Below are 11,957 nucleotides of genomic sequence, written 5' to 3' on the forward strand. Positions count from 1 at the left end.
CTTATTTAGACTTGATCCAATCATAAAAGACCTAAATAGATGTATATCGACTTACTTGGATCAAAATTACACTATTTTGTTCAGTCCTGGCACTCTAGATTCGACATCGAGAATTTTCGAAAAATTTTGTTTTTATCAAAAAATGTCAATTTATGATCATTTTTGGCCTATTTAGTTTTGATCCAATCATAAAAGACCTATATATATGCATTTTGACTTACTTGGATCAAAATTTCACTCTTTTGTATAGTCCTGGCACTCTAGATTCGACATCGAAAATTTTCAAAAAACTTGTATTTTATCAAAAAATGTCAAATTATGATCATTTTTGGCTTATTTAGACTGGGACCAATCATAAAAGACCTATATATATGCATATCGACTTACCTGGATCAAAATTTCACTCTTTTGTATAGTCCTGGCACTCTAGATTCGACATCGAAAATTTTCAAAAAATTTGTATTTTATCAAAAAATGTCAAATTATGATCATTTTTGGCTTATTTAGACTGGGACCAATCATAAAAGACCTATATATATGCATATCGACTTACTTGGATCAAAATTTCACACTTTTGTATAGTCCTGGCACTCTAGATTCGACATCGAAAATTTTCGAAAAATTTTTTTTATATAAAAAAATGTCAAATTATGATCATTTTTGGCTTATTTAGACTTGATCCAATCATAAAAGACCTAAATAGATGTATATTGACTTACTGGGATCAAAATTTTACTCTTTTGTATAGTCCTGGCACACTAGATTCGACATCGAAAATTTTCGAAAATTTTTTTTTTTTTATAAAAAAATGTCAACGTATGATCATTTTTGGCTTATTCAGACTTGATCCAATCATAAAATTTCACTCTTTTGTATAGTCCTGGCACTCTAGATTCGACATCGAAAATTTTCGAAAAATTTTTTTTAATCAAAAAATGTCAAATTATGATCATTTGTGGCTTATTTAGAGTTGATCTAATCATAAAAGACCTATATATATGCATATGACTTACTTTCATTAAAATTTCACTCTTTTGTATAGTCCTGGCACTCTAGATTCGACATCGAAAATTTTCGAAAATTTTTTTTTTTATAAAAAAATTTCAAATTATGATCATTTTTGGCTTATTTAGACTTGATCCAATCATAAAAGACCTATATATATGCATATCGACTTACTTGGATCAAAATTTCACTCTTTTGTATAGTCCTGGCACTCTAGATTCGACATCGAAAATTTTCGAAAAATTTTTTTTTTATCAAAAAATGTCAAATTATGATCATTTTTGGCTTATTTAGACTTGATCCTATCATAAAAGATCTATATATATGCATATCGACTTACCTGGATCAAAATTTCACTCTTTTGTATAGTCCTGGCACTCTAGATTCGACATCGAAAATTTTTTTTTTATCAAAAAATGTCAAATTATGATAATTTTTGGCTTATTTAGACTTGATCTAATCATAAAAGACCTATATATATGCATATGACTTACTTTGATTAAAATTTCACTCTTTTTATAGTCCTGGCATTCTAGATTCGACATCGTAAATTTTCGAAAAAATTTTTTTTTATAAAAAAATGTCAAACTATGATCCTTTTTGGCTAACTTAGTCTTGATCCAATCATAAAAGACCTATATATATGCACATCGACTTACTTGGATCAAAATTTCACTCTTTTGTATAGTCCTGGCACCCTAGATTCGACATCGAAAATTTTCGAAAAATTTTGTTTTTATCAAAAAATGTCAAATTATGATCATTTTTGGCTTCTTTAGACTTGATCCAATCATAAAAGACCTATATAAATGCATATCGACTTACTTGGACCAAAATTTCACACTTTTGTATAGTCCTGGCACTCTAGATTCGACATCGAAATTTTTCGAAAAATTTTTTTTTTATAAAAAAATGTCAAATTATGATCATTTTTGGCTTATTTAGACTTGATCCAATCATAAAAGCCCTAAATAGATGTATATTGACTTACTTGGATCAAAATTTTACTCTTTTGTATAGTCCTGGCACACTAGATTCGACATCGAAAATTTTCGAAAATTTTTTTTTTTTTTATAAAAAAATGTCAAATTATGATCATTTTTGGCTTATTTAGACTTGATCCAATCATAAAAGACCTATATATATGCATATCGACTTACTTGGATCAAAATTACACTCTTTTGTTTAGTCCTGGCACTCTAGATTCGACATCGAGAATTTTCGAAAAATTTTGTTTTTATCAAAAAATGTCAATTTATGATCATTTTTGGCTTATTTAGTTTTGATCCAATCATAAAAGACCAATATAAATGCATATCGACTTACTTTTACCAAAATTTCACACTTTTGTATAGTCCTGGCACTCTAGATTCGACATCGAAAATTTTCGAAAAATTTTTTTTTTATAAAAAAATTTCAAATTATGATCATTTTTGGCTTATTTAGACTTGATCCAATCATAAAAGACCTATATATATGCATATCGACTTACTTGGATCAAAATTTCACTCTTTTGTATAGTCCTGGCACTCTAGATTCGACATCGAAAATTTTCGAAAAATTTTTTTTTTATCAAAAAATGTCAAATTATGATCATTTTTGGCTTATTTAGACTTGATCCTATCATAAAAGATCTATATATATGCATATCGACTTACCTGGATCAAAATTTCACTCTTTTGTATAGTCCTGGCACTCTAGATTCGACATCGAAAATTTTTTTTTTATCAAAAAATGTCAAATTATGATAATTTTTGGCTTATTTAGACTTGATCTAATCATAAAAGACCTATATATATGCATATGACTTACTTTGATTAAAATTTCACTCTTTTTATAGTCCTGGCATTCTAGATTCGACATCGTAAATTTTCGAAAAAATTTTTTTTTATAAAAAAATGTCAAACTATGATCCTTTTTGGCTAACTTAGTCTTGATCCAATCATAAAAGACCTATATATATGCACATCGACTTACTTGGATCAAAATTTCACTCTTTTGTATAGTCCTGGCACCCTAGATTCGACATCGAAAATTTTCGAAAAATTTTGTTTTTATCAAAAAATGTCAAATTATGATCATTTTTGGCTTCTTTAGACTTGATCCAATCATAAAAGACCTATATAAATGCATATCGACTTACTTGGACCAAAATTTCACACTTTTGTATAGTCCTGGCACTCTAGATTCGACATCGAAATTTTTCGAAAAATTTTTTTTTTATAAAAAAATGTCAAATTATGATCATTTTTGGCTTATTTAGACTTGATCCAATCATAAAAGCCCTAAATAGATGTATATTGACTTACTTGGATCAAAATTTTACTCTTTTGTATAGTCCTGGCACACTAGATTCGACATCGAAAATTTTCGAAATTTTTTTTTTTTTTTATAAAAAAATGTCAAATTATGATCATTTTTGGCTTATTTAGACTTGATCCAATCATAAAAGACCTATATATATGCATATCGACTTACTTGGATCAAAATTACACTCTTTTGTTTAGTCCTGGCACTCTAGATTCGACATCGAGAATTTTCGATAAATTTTGTTTTTATCAAAAAATGTCAATTTATGATCATTTTTGGCTTATTTAGTTTTGATCCAATCATAAAAGACCAATATAAATGCATATCGACTTACTTGGACCAAAATTTCACACTTTTGTATAGTCCTGGCACTCTAGATTCGACATCGAAAATTTTCGAAAAATTTTTTTTTTATAAAAAAATGTCAAATTATGATCATTTTTGGCTTATTTGGACTTGATCCAATCATAAAAGACCTAAATAGATGTATATCGACTTACTTGGATCAAAATTTTACTCTTTTGTATAGTCCTGGCACCTTATGTTCGACATCGAAAAGTTTCGAAAATTTTTTTTTTTTATAAAAAAATGTCAACGTATGATCATTTTTGGCTTATTTAGACTTGATCCAATCATAAAAGACCTATATATATGCATATCGACTTACTCGGATCAAAATTTCACTCTTTTGTATAGTCCTGGCACTCTAGATTCGACATCGAAAATTTTTTTTTTATCAAAAAATGTCAAATTATGATCATTTTTGGCTTATTTAGACTGGGACAAATCATAAAAGACCTATATATATGCATATCGACTTACCTGGATCAAAATTTCACTCTTTTGTATAGTCCTGGCACTCTAGATTCGACATCGAAAATTTTTTTTTTATCAAAAAATGTCAAATTATGATCATTTTTGGCTTATTTAGACTTGATCTAATCATAAAAGACCTATATATATGCATATCGACTTACTTTGATTAAAATTTCACTCTTTTGTATAGTCGAAAAATTTTTTTTTTATCAAAAAATGTCAAATTATGATCATTTTTGGCTTATTTAGACTTGATCCAATCATAAAAGACCCATATAGATGCATATCGATTTACTTGGATCAAAATTTCACTCTTTTGTAAAGTCCTGGCACACTAGATTCGACATCGAAAATTTTCGAAAATTTTTTTTTTATAAAAAAATGTCAAATTATGATCTTTTTTGGCTTATTTAGACTTGATCCAATCATAAAAGACCTATATATATGCATATCGACTTACTTGGATCAAAATTACACTCTTTTGTATAGTCTTGGCACTCTAGATTCGACATCGAGAATTTTCGAAAAATTTTGTTTTTATCAAAAAATGTCAATTTATGATCATTTTTGGCTTATTTAGTTTTGATCCAATCATAAAAGACCAATATAAATGCATATCGACTTACTTGGACCAAAATTTCACACTTTTGTATAGTCCTGGCACTCTAGATTCGACATCGAAAATTTTCGAAAAATTTTTTTTTTATAAAAAAATGTCAAATTATGATCATTTTTGGCTTATTAAGACTTGATCCAATCATAACAGACCTAAATAGATGTATATCGACTTACTTGGATCAAAATTTTACTCTTTTGTATAGTCCTGGCACACTATATTCGACATCGAAAATTTTCGAAAATTTTTTTTTTTTTATAAAAAAATGTCAACGTATGATCATTTTTGGCTTATTTAGACTTGATCCAATCATAAAAGACCTATATATATGCATATCGACTTACCTGGATCAAAATTTCACTCTTTTGTATAGTCCTGGCACCCTAGATTCGACATCGAAAATTTTCGAAAAATTTTGTTTTTATCAAAAAATGTCAAATTATGATCATTTTTGGCTTCTTTAGACTTGATCCAATCATAAAAGACCTATATATATGCATATCGACTTACTTGGATCAAAATTTCACTCTTTTGTATAGTCCTGGCACTCTAGATTCGACATCGAAAATTTTCGAAAAATTTTTTTTTTATCAAAAAATGTCAAATTATGATCATTTTTGGCTTATTTAGACTTGATCCAATCATAAAAGACCCATATAGATGCATATCGATTTACTTGGATCAAAATTTCACTCTTTTGTAAAGTCCTGGCACACTAGATTCGACATCGAAAATTTTAGAAAATTTTTTTTTTATAAAAAAATGTCAAATTATGATCATTTTTGGCTTATTTAGACTTGATCCAATCATAAAAAACCTATATATATGCATATCGACTTACTTGGATCAAAATTGCACTCTTTTGTATAGTCCTGGCACTCTAGATTCGACATCGAGAATTTTCGAAAAATTTTGTTTTTATCAAAAAATGTCAATTTATGATCATTTCTGGCTTATTTAGTCTTGATCCAATCATAAAAGACCTGTATAAATGCATATCGACTTACTTGGACCAAAATTTCACACTTATGTTTAGTCCTGGCACTCTAGATTCGACATCGAAATTTTTCGAAAAATTTTTTTTTTATAAAAAAATGTCAAAATATGATCATTTTTGGCTTATTTAGACTTGATCCAAACATAAAAGACCTAAATAGATGTATATTGACTTACTTGGATCAAAATTTTACTCTTTTGTATAGTCCTGGCACACTAGATTCGACATCGAAAATTTTCGAAAAAGTTTTTTTTTTTTATAAAAAAATGTCAAATTATTATCATTTTTGGCTTATTTAGACTTGATCCAATCATAAAAGACCTATATATATGCATATCGACTTACTTGGATCAAAATTACACTCTTTTGTATAGTCCTGGCACTCTAGATTCGACATCGAGAATTTTCGAAAAATTTTGTTTTTATCAAAAAATGTCAATTTATGATCATTTTTGGCTTATTTAGTTTTGATCCAATCATAAAAGACCAATATAAATGCATATCGACTTACTTGGACCAAAATTTCACACTTTTGTATAGTCCTGGCACTCTAGATTCGACATCGAAAATTTTCGAAAAATTTTTTTTTTATAAAAAAATGTCAAATTATGATCATTTTTGGCTTATTTAGACTTGATCTAATCATAAAAGACCTATATATATGCATATGACTTACTTTGATTAAAATTTCACTCTTTTGTATAGTCCTGGCATTCTAGATTCGACATCGTAAATTTTCGAAAAATTTTTTTTTTATAAAAAAATGTCAAACTATGATCCATTTTGGCTAATTTAGTCTTGATCCAATCATAAAAGACCTATATATATGCACATCGACTTACTTGGATCAAAATTTCACTCTTTTGTATAGTCCTGGCACCCTAGATTCGACATCGAAAATTTTCGAAAAATTTTGTTTTTATCAAAAAATGTCAAATTATGATCATTTTTGGCTTCTTTAGACTTGATCCAATCATAAAAGACCTATATATATGCATATCGACTTACTTGGATCAAAATTTCACTCTTTTGTATAGTCCTGGCACCCTAGATTCGACATCGAAAATTTTCGAAAAATTTTGTTTTTATCAAAAAATGTCAAATTATGATCATTTTTGGCTTCTTTAGACTTGATCCAATCATAAAAGACCTATATATATGCATATCGACTTACTTGGATCAAAATTACACTCTTTTGTATAGTCCTGGCACTCTAGATTCGACATCGAAAATTTTCGAAAAATTTTTTTTTTATAAAAAAATGTCAAATTATGATCATTTTTGGCTTATTTAGACTTGATCCAATCATAAAAGACCTAAATAGATGTATATCGACTTACTTGGATCAAAATTTTACTCTTTTGTATAGTCCTGGCACACTATATTCGACATCGAAAATTTTCGAAAATTTTTTTTTTTTTATAAAAAAATGTCAACGTATGATCATTTTTGGCTTATTTAGACTTGATCCAATCATAAAAGACCTATATATATGCATATCGACTTACTTGGATCAAAATTTCACTCTTTTGTATAGTCCTGGCACTCTAGATTCGACATCGAAAATTTTCGAAAAATTTTTTTTAATCAAAAAATGTCAAATTATGTTCATTTTTGGCTTATTAAGACTTGATCCTATCTTAAAAGACCTATATATATGCATATCGACATACCTGGATAAAAATTTCACTCTTTTGTATAGTCCTGGCACTCTAGATTCGACATCGAAAATTTTCAAAAAATTTGTTTTTTATCAAAAAATGTCAAATTATGATCATTTTTGGCTTATTTAGACTGGGACCAATCATAAAAGACCTATATATATGCATATCGACTTACCTGGATCAAAATTTCTCTCTTTTGTATAGTCCTGGCACTCTAGATTCGACATCGAAAATTTTCAAAAAATTTGTTTTTTATCAAAAAATGTCAAATTATGATCAGTTTTGGCTTATTTAGACTGGGAACAATCATAAACGACCTATATATATGCATATCGACTTACCTGGATCAAAATTTCACTCTTTTGTATAGTCCTGGCACTCTAGATTCGACATCGAAAATTTTCAAAAAATTTGTTTTTTATCAAAAAATGTCAAACTATGATCCATTTTGGCTAATTTAGTCTTGATCCAATCATAAAAGACCTATATATATGCACATCGACTTACTTGGATCAAAATTTCACTCTTTTGTATAGTCCTGGCACCCTAGATTCGACATCGAAAATTTTCGAAAAATTTTGTTTTTATCAAAAAATGTCAAATTATGATCATTTTTGGCTTCTTTAGACTTGATCCAATCATAAAAGACCTATATATATGCATATCGACTTACTTGGATCAAAATTACACTCTTTTGTATAGTCCTGGCACTCTAGATTCGACATCGAGAATTTTCGAAAAATTTTGTTTTTATCAAAAAATGTCAATTTATGATCATTTTTGGCTTATTTAGTTTTGATCCAATCATAAAAGACCAATATAAATGCATATCGACTTACTTGGACCAAAATTTCACACTTTTGTATAGTCCTGGCACTCTAGATTCGACATCGAAAATTTTCGAAAAATTTTTTTTTTATAAAAAAATGTCAAATTATGATCATTTTTGGCTTATTTAGACTTGATCCAATCATAAAAGACCTAAATAGATGTATATCGACTTACTTCGATCAAAATTTTACTCTTTTGTATAGTCCTGGCACACCATATTCGACATCGAAAATTTTCGAAAATTTTTTTTTTTTTATAAAAAAATGTCAACGTATGATCATTTTTGGCTTATTTAGACTTGATCCAATCATAAAAGACCTATATATATGCATATCGACTTACTTGGATCAAAATTTCACTCTTTTGTATAGTCCTGGCACTCTAGATTCGACATCGAAAATTTTCGAAAAATTTTTTTTAATCAAAAAATGTCAAATTATGTTCATTTTTGGCTTATTAAGACTTGATCCTATCTTAAAAGACCTATATATATGCATATCGACATACCTGGATAAAAATTTCACTCTTTTGTATAGTCCTGGCTGGCACTCTAGATTTGACATCTAAAATTTTCGAAAAATTTTTTTTTTATCGAAAATTGTCAAATTATAATCATTTTTGGCTTATTTAGACTGGGACCAATCATAAAAGCCCTATATATATGCATATCGACTTACCTGGATCAAAATTTCACTCTTTCGTATAGTCCTGGCACTCTAGATTCGACATCGAAAATTTTCAAAAAATTTGTTTTTTATCAAAAAATGTCAAATTATGATCAGTTTTGGCTTATTTAGACTGGGAACAATCATAAACGACCTATATATATGCATATCGACTTACCTGGATCAAAATTTCACTCTTTTGTATAGTCCTGGCACTCTAGATTCGACATCGAAAATTTTCAAAAAATTTGTTTTTTATCAAAAAATGTCAAATTATGATCATTTTTGTCTTATTTAGACTGGGACCAATCATAAAAGACCTATATATATGCATATCGACTTACCTGGATCAAAATTTCACTCTTTTGTATAGTCCTGGCACTCTAGATTCGACATCGAAAATTTTCAAAAAATTTGTATTTTATCAAAAAATGTCAAATTATGATCATTTTTTGCTTATTTAGACTGGGACCAATCATAAAAGACCTATATATATGCATATCGACATACCTGGATCAAAATTTCACTCTTTTGTATAGTCCTGGCACTCTAGATTCGACATCGAAAATTTTCAAAAAATTTGTTTTTTATCAAAAAATGTCAAATTATGATCATTTTTGGCTTATTTAGACTATGACCAATCATAAAAGACCTATATATATGCATATCGACTTACCTGGATCAAAATTTTACTCTTTTGTATAGTCCTGGCACTCTAGATTCGACATCGAAAATTTTTTAAAAATTTGTTTTTTATCAAAAAATGTCAAATTATGATCATTTTTGGCTTATTCAGACTGGGACCAATCATAAAAGACCTATATATATGCATATCGACTTACCTGGATCAAAATTTCACTCTTTTGTATAGTCCTGGCACTCTAGATTCGACATCGAAATTTTCAAAAAATTTGTTTTTTATCAAAAAATGTCAAATTATGATCATTTTTGGCTTATTTAGACTGGGACCAATCATAAAAGACCTATATATATGCATATCGACTTACCTGGATCAAAATTTCACTCTTTTGTATAGTCCTGGCACTCTAGATTCGACATCGAAAATTTTCAAAAAATTTGTTTTTATCAAAAAATGTCAAATTATGAACATTTTTGGCTTATTTAGACTGGGACCAATCATAAAAGACCTATATATATGCATATCGACTTACCTGGATCAAAATTTCACTCTTTTGTATAGTCCTGGCACTCTTGATTCGACATCGAAAATTTTCAAAATATTTGTTTTTTATCAAAAAATGTCAAATTATGATCATTTTTGGCTTATTTAGACTGGGACCAATCATAAAAGACCTATATATATGCATATCGACTTACCTGGATCAAAATTTCACTCTTTTGTATAGTCCTGGCACTCTAGATTCGACATCGAAAATTTTCAAAAAAATTTTTTTTTATCAAAAAATGTCAAATTTTTGGCTTATTTAGACTGGGACCAATCATAAAAGACCTTTATATATGCAAATCGACTTACCTGGATCAAAATTTCACTCTTTTGTATAGTTCTGGCACTCTAGATTCGACATCGAAAATTTTCAAAAAATTTGTTTTTTATCAAAAAATGTCAAAGTATGATCATTTTTGGCTTATTTAGACTTGGACCAATCATAAAAGACCTATATATATGCATATCGACTTACCTTGATCAAAATTTTACTCTTTTGTATAGTCCTGGCACTCTAGATTCGACATCGAAAATTTTCAAAAAATTTGTTTTTTATTAAAAAAATGTCAAAGTATGATCATTTTTGGCTTATTTAGACTGGGACCAATCATAAAAGACCTATATATATGCATTTCGACTTACCTGACTCAAAATTTCACTCTTTTGTATAGTCCTGGCACTCTAGATTCGACATCGAAAATTTTCGAAAAATTTTTTTTTTATCAAAAAATGTCAAATTATGATCATTTTTGGCTTATTTAGAGTTGATCAAATCATAAAAGACCTATATATATGCATATGACTTACTTTGATTAAAATTTCACTCTTTTGTATAGTCCTGGCACTCTAGATTCGACATCGTAAATTTTCGAAAAATTTTTTTTTTATAAAAAAATGTCAAACTATGATCCATTTTTTCTTATTTAGTCTTGATCCAATCATAAAAGGCCTATATATATGCACATCGACTTACTTGGATCAAAATTTCACTCTTTTGTATAGTCCTGGCACCCTAGATTCGACATCGAAAATTTTCGAAAAATTTTTTTTTATCAAAAAATGTCAAATTATGATCATTTTTGGCTTCTTTAGACTTGATCCAATCATAAAAGACCTATATATATGCATATCGACTTACCTGGATCAAAATTTCACACTTTTGTATAGTCCTGGCACTCTAGATTCGACATCGAAAATTTTCAAAAAATTTGTTTTTTATCAAAAAATGTCAAATTATGATCATTTTTGGCTTATTTAGACTGGGACCAATCATAAAAGACCTATATATATGCATATCGACTTACCTGGATCAAAATTTCACTCTTTTGTATAGTCCTGGCACTCTAGATTCGACATCGAAAATTTTCAAAAAATTTGTTTTTTATAAAAAAATGTCAAATTATGATCATTTTTGGCCTATTTAGACTGGGACCAATCATAAAAGACCTATATATATGCATATCGACTTACCTGGATCAAAATTTAACTCTTTTGTATAGTCCTGGCACTCTAGATTCGACATCGAAAATTTTCAAAAAATTTGTTTTTTATCAAAAAATGTCAAATTATGATCATTTTTGGCTTATTTAGACTGGGACCAATCATAAAAGACCTATATATATGCATATCGACTTACCTGGATCAAAATTTCACTCTTTTGTATAGTCCTGGCACTCTTGATTCGACATCGAAAATTTTCAAAATATTTGTTTTTTATAAAAAAATGTCAAATTATGATCATTTTTGGCTTATTTAGACTGGGACCAATCATAAAAGACCTATATATATGCATATCGACTTACCTGGATCAAAATTTCACTCTTTTGTATAGTCCTGGCACTCTAGATTCGACATCGAAAATTTTAAA

This window comes from Chrysoperla carnea, unplaced genomic scaffold (assembly GCF_905475395.1).
Source record: "Chrysoperla carnea unplaced genomic scaffold, inChrCarn1.1, whole genome shotgun sequence".
Taxonomy (NCBI): Eukaryota; Metazoa; Arthropoda; class Insecta; order Neuroptera; family Chrysopidae; genus Chrysoperla; species Chrysoperla carnea.